Raw genomic sequence first — 13203 nt, 5'->3', positions numbered from 1 at the left:
AGAGAGAGAGAGAGAGGATCATAGAGAGAGTGAGTAAAGAGAAGGATAGAGAGAGCGAGCAAGCGAGAGCTAACAGAAGGATAGCTATTGGGCTGAGGCTATTTCTACAGCAGTTTATATCATGAACAGGACTCCAACTGCAGCCATACATGATGTAACTCTAGAGGAGAGGTTTACTGGCAGAAAACCTGATTTGTCTCATCTGAAAGTCTTTGGATGCATTGCATATGTGCATGTCCCAGATGAGCTGAGAACTAAGCTTGATCCAAAAGCTGAAAAATGTGTGTTTATTGGGTATCCCCTTGAGCAAAAGGGATACAGGTGTTATAACCTTGCTATACGTGAGTTGAGGGTAAGCATGGATGTTGTTTTTGATGAGATGAGCAGCTGGTATGCTACTGAAAAAGAAGCTGTTGGGGCTGATGTGAGTGGAAATGTGGTTGCACTGAATACAAGTCAGCAATCACAGTCTTTGAGTGGACTAGGAGAGTCCTCATCTAGTGGTTCAGTTTTAATAGACCATGGAGTGGCAGGCTGCATCATAATACCAATCCTGCAAATGTGATTAGTACATCACATAAAGGCAAAGAGAAAGTGGTTGAGCCCCTTAGTATGCCTGACATTTTTGCAGGGCATTCTCATGTTGATGGAGAGTCTAGTGGCTCAGAGATGAGCCTTGATGAGGATCTTGGGATACCAACTATGAGAACACTTGGTGTAAAGAAGGCTATAGAAGCCATGAATGCAAAGCTGCGAAGATCTGGGAGAGTAAAGAACCTGTGCAGAGGTTTACCTATGATGGTTATGTAGCACATCACTATGCATACATGGCAAAAGTTGTGCAGGTTGTAGAGCCCACATGCATTGATGAGGCTGTTGGAAATGTGTGTTGGGAGAAAGCTATGGATGAGGAGATGGATGCACTATATGAAAATGAGACTTGGGATTTAGTGCAATTGCCTGAAGGCAAGAAAGCCATTGGATGCAAGTGGGTGTACAAAGTAAAACATAATAGTGATGGAAGCATAAGCAGGTACAAGGCTAATTGGTAGCCAAAGGATATGCGCACACATATGGCATTGATTATGAGGAAACTTTCAGCCCAGTTGCCAAGATGGAAACAGTGAGAGTTGTGATAGCAGTGGCTGCATCAAAGCAATGGTCATGGATGTAAAGAATGCATTCTTGCATGGGGATTTGTAGGAAGAGGTGTATATGTTGCAGCCACCTGGTTATGAGGATGTGAGTCACCCCGAGCATGTTTGTAGGTTGAAGAAAGCCTTGTGTGGTTTAAAACAAGAACCAAGAGCATGGTCTGACAAGATTTCTGAATATCTTGTCACTATTGGCTTTCATGTAGCCAATGCAGATTTCTCACTATATGTGAGACACAATGATAGAGGGGTTGTGCTTGTTGTCATCTATGTAGATGACCTGATCATTATGGGGGACCATGATGCAGAGATCTTTGATGTAAAGATCTTGCCTTAGACAGAAGGTTGAGATGAAGGATCTGGAGGAGCTCAGATATTTCTTGGGCATTGAGCTGATTAGGTCATCACATGGTATTGGATTACTGCAGAGACAGTATGGCTTGGACATGTTGTCCAAGTATGATATGATAGGCTGCAAGCCTATCTCAGTGCCATTGGATCAGAATGGCAAGTTGAGTGCAGATTCAGGAGAGATTTTGGAGGATCCTACTATGTATAGGTGCATAGTAGGAAGCTTGATCTACATGACAATCACCAGGCCAGATTTGAGCTATGTTGTTGGGTTGGCGAGTCAGTTTATGCAGGTTCCTCGGAAGCCACATTTAGATGCATTGAGACGCATACTGAGGTATGTGAGGTCTACTTTGCATTGTGGACTATTTTATGAAACTAGGATAGAGATATGTGTACATGGGTACACAGATGCTGATTGGGCTGGAAGTATCTCAGGGTAACCCAAGAAGAGTGCCAGCTCAGCCTGCAGTCTCCATGCAAAGCAGTCTCCGAACTCCCTCCCAGAATTGGAATAACCAAAGAGAGAGTTCCACCTCAGACTACTGCAGCAGTTAGAGCAGTCACCATAGCTGAGGAAGTAGAGGAAGAGAAAGGACAGATCTATGCAGCAGTAGAGCATCAAGGGAATAACCGTCAATTCTCAGTCCTCCAGACTCCAGTAGAGTGTACCAGGGTAAGAAATTCAAGCTTTTGATTGATTCAGGCAGTACTCATTCTTTTATTTCCCTAGGATGTCTGCGTAAATTAGTCCTAAATAAAAAATCAGGGAAACCTATGCAAGTGGAATTAGCTAGTGGGAAGATTCTTTTCACCTTGAGACTGACCTTATTCAGTTTAGCCTAGATGGGAACGTAATAGAGTGCCAGTTCAGAGTCCTACCCCTAGGAATATATGATGGAATCCTTGGAATGGATTGGCTCCAAAAGAATCAGGCTGACATTCATTGTCACAAAGGAACCATCTCTTTCCTTGACCTTCTCGAGAATAAAGTTCAAGGAATTGGAATTTTCAGATCCCCAGTGCTACAATTAGTCAAGGCTTCCAAATTATTAAAAGGGCTCAGAAAGAGGCAAGCTGTGTATGTCATTAAAATGAATCCTATAGACATAAAATGCAAGGCTAAAGAACTAGAGTGGTTAAGTGAGTATGCAGATGTGTTTCTTGAAGAGCTGTTTGAGATGCCTCCATCTCATGAAGTAGATCATGAGATCGAATTAACCCCCGGAGTTCAGCTAGTAGCCCAGCGTGCATACAAAATGCCAGTCTCCCTGAAGCCATAGAACTTAAGGAACAGTTAAGACAACTGTTAGAGCAGGGATTCATCAGACCCAGTGTCTCACCTTGGGGTGCGCCTGTTCTCTTTCAAAAGAAGAAAGATAGAACGTTAAGACTCTGTATTGACTACAGAGGACTAAATCAATTAACAATTAAGAATAAGTATCCTATTCCTAGGATTGATGAACTTCTGGATTGGTTAAGTGTGGGACCCAAATGTTCACAAAGATCTCAAATCCGGGTACTACCAGATCAGAATCAAGGAGCAGGACATCCCAAAGATAGCATTCAATACTCGCTATGGGCATTATGAGTTCACAGTCATGCTGTTTGGATTGACTAATGCCCCGGCGACATTCAATCATCTTATGCAAGATATTCTTAGAGAATACTTGGATGATTTTGTTCTTGTCTTCTTTGACGATATCTTAGTATACTCAAAGAATGCTGCAGAGACCATGAAGATCATGTGCGGCACAAGGTCCTAGAAATCCTAAGGAAACACCAACTTTTTGTAAAGAAAAGCAAATGTTCTTTCTCTGTTGACCAGGTAAAATACTTGGGATTCATAGTGTCAAAGGATGGGATTTCTTCTGACCCCGCAAAGATCCAAGCAGTCATAGAATGGCCAAAACCCAAGTCAGTAAAGGAAGTCAGAGGATTCCTAGGGCTAACCGGATGGTATAGGATCTTTATACCTAGGTATGCTCTGACAGCATCCCCCTTAACTAACCTTCTCAAGAAGAGTACACTTTTTCAGTGGATTGCAATGTGTCAGAGTGCCTTTGACAAGCTAAAGACAGCCTTAGTAACCAATCGTGTCCTTAAATTGCCAGATTTTACCAAACCCTTTGAGGTAGTTACTGATTTCAGTGGGTTTGCCTTAGACAGTGCTCTAATGCAGGATGGGCATGCAGTGGCCTATGAATCCCAAAAACTCAAAACACATGAGAGAATTTATGCTGTCCATGACTTGGAGTTACTCTCAGTAGTGTATGCTCGGAAGTTGTGGAGACATTATCTTTTGGGACAAAGGTTCACCCAGATCATCAAAGTCTGAAGTAGATCTTCACCCAAAGGGATCTCAACATGCGTTAAAGGAGATGGATGCAGACCCTATAGGAATTTGATTTTGAAATAAATTTTCGGTCGGGGAAAGAAAATGTGGTTGCAGATGCGCTCAGCAGAAAAGCCTCCTTGCTTGCAATTACAGTGGTGTCAAATCCATTGATCAATGAAGCAAAGGAGAAAATCATGCAGGACAAATTCTTTGCCCCTATTGCTACCCTTCTGATGCAGGAAAGCAAGACTCCTTAGGAAATGAGTCGAGTTCTTGGATACAAACTGGATGAAGGATGCATGTATTATAATAATCGGCTATGTATCCCCAATGATGTGGGAATAAAGGGAAGAATTATGAGAGAAGCCCATGATAGCCTGATAGCTGGACATCCAGGGTTTATAAAAACCTATATATCTGTGAAGAAAAGCTTCTTCTGGCCAAGACTCAAAAAGGATGTACTTGATCATGTGCGAAAATGCTTGATGTGCCAACAAAGAGTCAAGGCAGAGAGAGTCAAGATGCCAGGGAAACTACAGCCTCTAGACATTCCATAAATGAATTGGGAATGCATCAGTATGGACTTTGTCACTGGATTACCTTCAGTGCAATCAGGTTACAACTCCATTTTTGTGGTAGTTGATAGGCTAACCAAAGTTGCCCATCTGATTCCAGTGAGCAGTGGATGTTGCCAGAGTTTTCCTTCAGTGCAATCAGGTTACAACTCCATTTTTGTGGTAGTTGACAGGCTAACCAAAGTTGCCCATCTGATTCCAGTGAAAGAAACATACTCTGCAGTGGATGTTGCCAGAGTTTTCCTTAAGGAGATCTTCAGATTGCATGGTTTACCCAGGAGGATAGTAAGTGACCGAGATCCCAAATTCACATCAAAATTTTGGACTGCGTTCTTTGAAGCAGTAGGAACTTTCTTGGATATCTCAGCACAGCCTATCACCCCGAAACTGATGTGGCCAGACGAAAAGGGTGAATCAAGTAATTGAAGATATCCTTCGGTTATGCTGAAACAGGGAACCCAAGAAGTGGTTAAGTCATTTGCATTTGGTCGAATTCACTTACCATGCTTCTTATCATCATCAGAGCATTGGGATGAGTCCTTTCAAAGCTTTGTATGGACAAGATTGCCTTACACCATTGACTTGGTCTGATCCATTGATCAGAGTCAAAATGTCTGGACAAATCCTTGACGACATGGACCAGCAGATGCAATCAATCCGTAAAGATATAAAGGCAGCCCAAGACAGGCAAAAGCAGTATGTAGATAAAAAGAGATCTGAGAGAGTTTGAAGAATCAGATATGGTCTTCATTCGAGTACGACCAAAAAGAAGTTCCTTATCCTCAGGGAAGTACAAGAAGCTCTCTCCCAGATACTGTGGGCCGTATGCTGTCATTAAGAAAGTGGGCGATCTAGCCTACAAACTTCTTCTGCCTCCCCATCTCAAGGTATATGATGTATTCCATGTCAGCTTGCTTAAGAAATATGTACCTAGCCTGAGTCACGTGCTTGATGATGATGAGCAATTGATCTCTCGGATGCTCAAGGCCAGATGGTACTCCAACCTGAGGAAATCCTTGATTTTGGGGAGAAGATTCTCAAGAGCAGAGTCCTCTGAGAATTCTTAGTAAAGTGGAAGTTCTTCCCTCTAGAAGACGCCATCTGGGAGAAAGAAGAAGAGTTGGCGAAGGATTATCCCCACTTTGCGAGATGAGGACATCTCGCATTTCTGTTACCATATATATAGGCAGTGATGTGTGTGAACACACTTAGGACCGCCGGGGCACTTTTTCCCTCTTTAGGAGGTTTTTTCTCCTGGCTTGTATATACGCCCATCATTCTAGGGCTAACTTATCTTTTGTACATTGACACAATCTAATACATTGTGTGTTGTGTGCATTCTTGCTTCTTATTCTCCAAGCTTTGTGTGCTTTCCTGCAACCCTAATTCCAACAATTGGTATCAGAGCAATCATCGGCTCCCAGGGCTACGCCGTTAGCACCCTCCGACTCACGTTCTCCGATTGAGGTGAGCTTTCACAAGCGCTTGCAGGTCCCTACTCTCTATAGATAAGCCCATAGGGCTATGCGTTCTCAAAAATTGCATCTGAGGTCGTTTCGGGCTCCGTTTTTGCATTTCAAGTTCTGCACAGGTGTTTTTGTCATTTTGTGCACAGAAATTTTGACAGTGCAGTTTTCTACAAAATAGAAATATGTATTCTATTGTGGACCGTGCTACATAGCATGAGTTGTTTTCTGTTCAGTCTTTGCTTCATTACAGGTAGCTTTTGCATCAGTTTCAGTTAGTGGCCATGGCTGATAACAGCAATGATGTATTTCGCATGTTGTCTGCTGATGATAAATTGGATGGAGACGGCAACTACCCACTTTGGGCATACATGATGCATCATGTTTTAGTTGCAAAAGGAGTGTGGAACATTATGCAAGGTATGGATGTACGTCCAGGTTCTGTGGATGTAGGATCTGTTGAGGATGTTGCAAGTTCTAGCAGCTCTACTATTGCTGCTGTTTTACACACTACTGAACAAGCTCATTAGGATGGTAAAGATGCACAGGCTCATGCCTTGATTGCACTTTCTATCAAACGTAACATCACCCCACATATTTGTTCAGCTAAAACAGCAAAACAAGCTTGGGATATTCTAGCTGGTTTGTATGCAGGTCGCAAACGAGGTAAAAATCTCTTACTTGCGTAAAGAGCTAGAATCGAAGATTATGTAGGAAAATGATGACATGAATGTTTTTATTTGCTGAGATTAAAGATCTCAAGGAATAGTTGATTTCTACAGGTGAGATTATTCCTGATCATTCTCTTATGTAGACTGTTCTTGATGCTTTACTTGAGTCATATTAGACTTTTGCTTTCACGTGGAGACTTGTTTTACTGAGGACAGACCTGATGTTGTCAAGTATGATACTTTAGTCAACAAGCTCTTGCAAGAAGTGCAGTCCAGGCAAAACAAGGCTAGGCAGCGTGCAGTTGATCAAGCATTTGTTGCTGCCCAGCAAAGAAGAAGTGGTAAGGCAGCCCCTTCCATTGTTTCTTTTCCTATTAGTAGGTCTGCAACTTCTTCTCCTTCCACAGGTAGCAACAATAGGTCTGAGAAGGCTCTTGATAAAGGCAAGAAAAAAATGAGGTGCAACTATTGTAAGGCAACTGATCATGTCATTAAGAATTACCCTAAGCTAAAGGCTAAAGAGGCAAATAAGAAAGAGTCAAATGTAGCCACAATAACGGATGCTTCTACAAATGCAGATTCTGCAAATGTTGTGCAGGATACAGAATGGGCGTTTAGCGTGTATTGCCAATATGACCCATATGTACATGATGCATGTTTGGCAGTTTCTGTTGACTCTGATGTGTGGTATTTTGACAGTGGTGCTACAAAGCACATTACCTCGCATCGTGATATGTTCACTTGTCTTGAGGCTGTCCCTAATGGGAATACTGTCACATGTGCCAATAATGCTTCTTACCCAATGAAGGGCATTGGTAAAATTATGCTTACTACTGCAAATGGCAGCGCTTTCACACTTTTAGATGCTTTGTATATGCCAGGGATAAAGAAGAATCTATTGTCTATCTCTGTGCTTGCTAGACTTGGACTTGTAGTCAAATTTGTGGATGACAGATGTACTATTCATGATTTGACTTCTGGTGATACGATTATTGTATCTAGCACCTTGTTTCGTGGGTTACTGTATAGGCTCAATTCTTATGACAAGTGTGTGGAAGATTCAACAAATGCAGTTTCTGATGAAAAGGCAGTTTCAGATGCAAAACTATGGCATGCTCGTTTTGGTCATCTGAACTTTGCTAGTTTGTTGCGTTTGCAGAAATTTGATATAGTTGCTTCACTGCCCCCTCTTTGTTGAAAGATAGGTAGAGGGAGAGGAGACACACACACAGGAGCAAACCCTAATGTATATTGCAAACCCTAACCATAGAGGGAAGCCATCTCCCTTCTCATACAATGCATAAAGCCATAATCCATAATACACACAACACACTATGAGTTGTGTCCACACACATCTAACCCTAGCTAATGTCCACACACTATGACCAGCTGGACGTGGTCATTTATGTTTCACACATGTTCCTACCTAACATGCCAGCACATAGCATAGCTGGCTCACACTGACATCGAGCTTGAATCTCAACAGCCCCTCTCAAGCTCATGATGTACTGCCATAGATGAAGATGTAGATGAGCTTGGGATATCAAGGCTCTCAACACTCCCCCCCTCAAGCTCATCCCATGTACTCCCAACATAGTACGGAAGTACTCAAACTTTTCCCTGCTAAGTGGCTTTGTAAAGATGTCTGCCACCTGCTCATCAGTCTTCACATACTGTAGATCAACTGTACCATCCAGCACCTTCTCTCTGACAAAGTGATAATGGACCTCTATGTGTTTGGTCCTCGCATGAAACACTGGATTCTTGGCCAACTGTATACTGCTCATGTTGTCACAATGAATGACAACTTTGCCATCAATAGGCTCACCCAAATCTGCCAAGAGACTTTTTAACCATATACCTTCACAAGTAGCAATGGCTGCACCCCTGTATTCAGCCTCTGTACTAGATAAAGCAACTGTAGGTTGCTTCTTGCTACTCCAACTCACCACGGCACTTCCAAGTGTAAAGGCATAACCACTAGTAGACCTCCTGTCATATGAGCTACCTGCCCAATCAGCATCTATGTAGCCATGTATATCCAAGCCTTTACCACTTTCATAAAGAAGACCATAATGTGCAGTGGTTTTTACATATCTCATAATGTGTCTCACTGCATCCAAATGAGGTTTCCTGGGGCTCTGCATAAACTAGCTTACTAGCCCCACAGCATAACTCGAATCCGGGTGTGTGATAGTCATGTAGATGAGACTACCAACCATCTTTCTGTACATAGATGGATCTCCAACTCCTCACCAAAATCAGCCCGCAACTTCACATTTTGCTCCAAAGGTGTACTCATAGGCTTACACCCTGTCATGCCATATTTTGCCAACATATCCAATGCATATTGGCGCTGCACTAACCATGTACCTGCATGGTCTTTGATCACTTTAATTCCAAGAAAGTATCTCAACTCACCAAGGTCTTTCAGTCAAATTGCCCATGCATCACATCTGTACCATGATCACCTGTGATAATCAAGTCATCCACATAGATGACAAGTAAGACAATCCCATGATCTGTCTTCTTCACATAGAGTTAAGAATCTACTGTAGAAATCTGAAATCCAAGTGAGATAAGATATCTGCTCATCTTATCACTCCAAGCACGAGGTGCTTGCTTCAAACCATATAATGCCTTTTTCAATCTGCATACATGAGTGGGATATCTTGGGTGTACATAACCTTCTGGCTGTGCCATATACACTTCCTCTTGTAAATCACCATTTAGAAATGCATTTTTGACATCCATTTGATGCATTTCCCAACCATTAGTAGCTGTGCAGCCATAGCAATGACTGCTCTCACTGTTCCCATCTTTGCCATTGGACTAAATGTTTCATCATAGTCCAATCCTTGGGTTTGTGCATAACCCTTTGCTACCAATCTTGCTTTATGTCGCTCAATGGAACCATCAGATTTGCATTTCACTTTGTAAACCCATTTACAACCAATGACATTTTTGTCCTGTGGTATTGCAACCAAATCCCATGTATCATTATGAACCAATGCGTCCATCTCAACATCCATTGCTTTTTCCCATACATGCTTTCCAATAGCCTCTGTATAGCATGTAGGTTCCACATGCTTCACCATAGATGTCATATATGCATAATGCATAGCAAAATCTCGATATGTCAACCTGTCAACTGGATATCTGACTCTTTGGGATCTCCACAATGCATGATGTGAATCACTCTGAACACCTGTCACTCTAGCATGTGGTGGCACATATCTATCCTGCCTAGCACCAGGTGTGCGTAAAACAGGTATGCCAAGATCCTCATCCAAACTCTCTGAACTAGATGACTCATAACCTGTAATTCCAATGCCTTCAACCTTCTTCTTTCCTTTATCCACAGCACTACTCCCAGTGCTCACACTCTCATGCCTCAAACGTCCTGACCATGGACGTACAGTACTACTCTCAGCCTCTGCTGGCCCAAACATAGAAGTAGAACTAGAACTTGCTTATGGCAAGTTCACATGCACATCAGCTTCAAGTGACTCAATGACACCCTCATCCTTTGCTTTGTACCAACTAGCAAGCTCATCAAACACCACATCTCGTGAGATGACCACTTGTCTAGTTTGTGGATTATAACATTTTTATGCCTTTCGATCCTGTGCATATCCAACAAATACACACTTTTCTGCCTTAGGATCCAACTTTCTCCTTCTTTCATCAGGCACATGTACATAAGCTATGCATCCCCAAAAACTTTGAGGTGTCCAATGTCTGGCCCATAACCTGTAAGCCGCATCTCTGGCATGCTTCCATGTATGGCTGCTGTAGGTGTTTTATTCAGTATATACACTGCAGTAGCACAAGCTTCTACCCAATAATAATCTGGCATGCTCTTTTCATTGAATGAGCATTGCCCTGGCCACTTCACATATGACTCTATTCTTTCTCTCAGCCACACCATTTTGCTGAGGTGTATACTTGCAAGTCAATTGCCTTCTTATTCCATGCTTTCTTAAGAAATGCTCAAAAGCATTTGAGGTGTATTCACCACCTCCATCTGTCCTCAAACATTTAATCCAATAGCCATATTGCTTTTCTGCAAAAGCTTTGAAATCCATAAACTTTTCCAACACTTCACTCTTCTCTCTGAGAAAGTATTGTGACGTGAAAAATTGATATCTTTCATTGTCAATTTTGTGCATATTTTGATGGTTTCTCAATGGTAATAAGGTGGAAGCTTGTCCAAGAAGATTGCGGTGCCCACAATGGAATAACGGCGTGGTGATGCGGCGGCTTGGCGGCTACCCCGATAACAGCATTCTATCTTCAAATATAATGGTTTTACTTGATTTAGGGTGCACACATTGTAAATGCCACAAGTATGCTTGATAAATACTACCCCGATAACAGCATTCTATCTTCAAATATAATGGTTTTACTTGATTTAGGGTGCACACATTGTAAATGCCACAAGTATGCTTGATAAATACTTTGGTATGGTAGATAGGCTAGTGATGTGGAAAATAAAAGTGGGCCTTCATGCTCACATGGATTTTAATTGTATTATTAATATGGTATTCACCATAAGGCTACAAGTTGGGGAGTGTGGAAGGCATGTGGAGGAGTGTGTGTAGGTGCATAATTGGGAAAGATTCTTCTAGAATGCCTACATGGAAGAGGAGAATTTTGCCATGTGTAAGTGGGATCTCCACCTACATGCCACTTAGACTTGGCTATTATCTCATCACACTCTCAAAGTCAAAAAGTCTTCAATTTAATAATCAATAGAAGACTTAGCCTAAGAGGACAATTGATGGTGACATCTACCCTTATGTCACTAAAGGGTTGAAGATTTTTATGTTGTAATTTGTAACAATGGAAGAGAAGGTGATTCTCCACCTATAAAAGGAGCCCTCCTCTCCCTTTCAAATCAAGGAATGAGCCTCCTCAATTGAGCATTTTGTGTCATTGCCATTCTCTTATCTTTCAAACCCTTATTCAAACACTCTCTTTACATGTGAATATCTCATTTAGCATTAGCTCCTCATGCTTAACCCAATTTTGGACCTCTTTGATGATTTATGATAAGTGGGATAAGGAGTTATTATCTTGGTGGGCCTGTGACTTCTCAAGGTAGCCCTTGCCTTATTGCCGCCCTCCTTTGGAGGTACCAATGGTTTTAGCGGTAATGAGCATGTGGAAAGACTTTGGGGACCATAGGTAAATCTTTACAATTGTCCGCTGAGCAATGTTAACCCTTACCCTCTAGCTTGTATCATGAAGAAGATGAAAGGCAAGAGGCTATGTGAAAATTGAGGTTTCATGCAAAGAGAGGGAAGTGCAGTTTTTGTGGTCCAATATCCAATTTTCAACCGTAATTACTCATCACTCGGGTGTTGGTTTCTTAAATTGATCATATGGCTAGGAAGCTCTTTATATGCTCTTTCCACTCATGTAACTAATTTCTTAATCCCTTACTTCATTGATGATCAGAATTTCTCCCAAAGTTGCTAACTTTTAGGAATTTTGGCAGTTTTATAGTCTTGTAGTAAAATGCTCATAACTTTTCGCTCGGTTGTCTGTTTTTGAAAGTTTTTATATGGACGCAAAGATCTCTTCAAGCTCTACGCACTTATGTAATCATATTTTGCACAAACTTTATGGATTTAAAACTGTAATTCTCTGTGTATCTCTATTTTTATAGACTTTTGGCCATTCTTTCTTCTTAATCATGATTAATTTCTCCTAATCTCTTATCAAAAGGCAACCCCCATGTGTCTTATCCTCTTGTAAGTGATTTTTATATTCATTTTCTTTAATATGTTCTGTCCAAATCGCCCAATTCAAACGGATGAACCTTACCAATATTCTCCGTATGTTTCCGTTCACATAATCCTGACTCGGAAGATTTTCTTCCAACAAAGAATCGCCCTCTTGTTTGGAGTTGCAAGACTGGCTGAAATCCTTGCTTCTCCAGAGCCTTTCATCTTTCCTTCCATGAATTATGATCTCACCTTTGATGTGTATATCTTTATCCTAATCTAGGGAGAGAAAGGGAGGTGAGGAGGCTGTGAGGTTTCATACAAGTGTGTTTTGATTCTGAGAAGTGACCGAAGTCCAAACCCCAACTTCGTGTCACATCTTTTGGTGGAGACGGCGGGCAGGTTTTACTTAGAATTATTCTATTTTAACCTCAAGGTCTCGCATGATTAAAGGAAAGTTGTTTTGAAACAAGTGAATTTCCCTTGTCACTACTCATCTTTTGGTGCAAGATGTTCAACATTCCGGTGTTCCGTGGATCGGAAGGAGAAGACCCGGGGAGTTATCTCCGAGAGTTTAACCGAGCATGCCGCTTGACGGGTTGGTCTATGAAGAAGAGGGCAGAAATACTTCCAGATTTCTTGGAGGGTGTGGCCTTAACTTGGGCATGAGGCTTTGCTAGAGGAGTCCAAGAATGATTGGGAAAGGTTGACCAAAGCAATGAAGGAGAGATTTGGGACAATGGAGTTACCAAATGCTTTACTATTGCAATTGGATCAAATTTTCCAAAAGGAAGGAGAGTCAGTTTCCGCCTTTTCAGTGAGGTATGAAGCCTTATTCATCAAATATCAACAAGCTGCTTTACATGTTGTTGCTTCTTCTTCTTCACCTTCTATGGAAGATTCAAAGAGTTCTTTA

The sequence above is a fragment of the Cibotium barometz genome, chromosome 1 (assembly GCF_041138505.1).
Source record: "Cibotium barometz isolate CiBa-2024 chromosome 1, ASM4113850v1, whole genome shotgun sequence".
NCBI classification, from domain to species: Eukaryota; Viridiplantae; Streptophyta; class Polypodiopsida; order Cyatheales; family Cibotiaceae; genus Cibotium; species Cibotium barometz.
The sequence above is the reverse complement of the archived record's forward strand: the minus strand, read 5'-3'. Positions refer to the sequence as shown.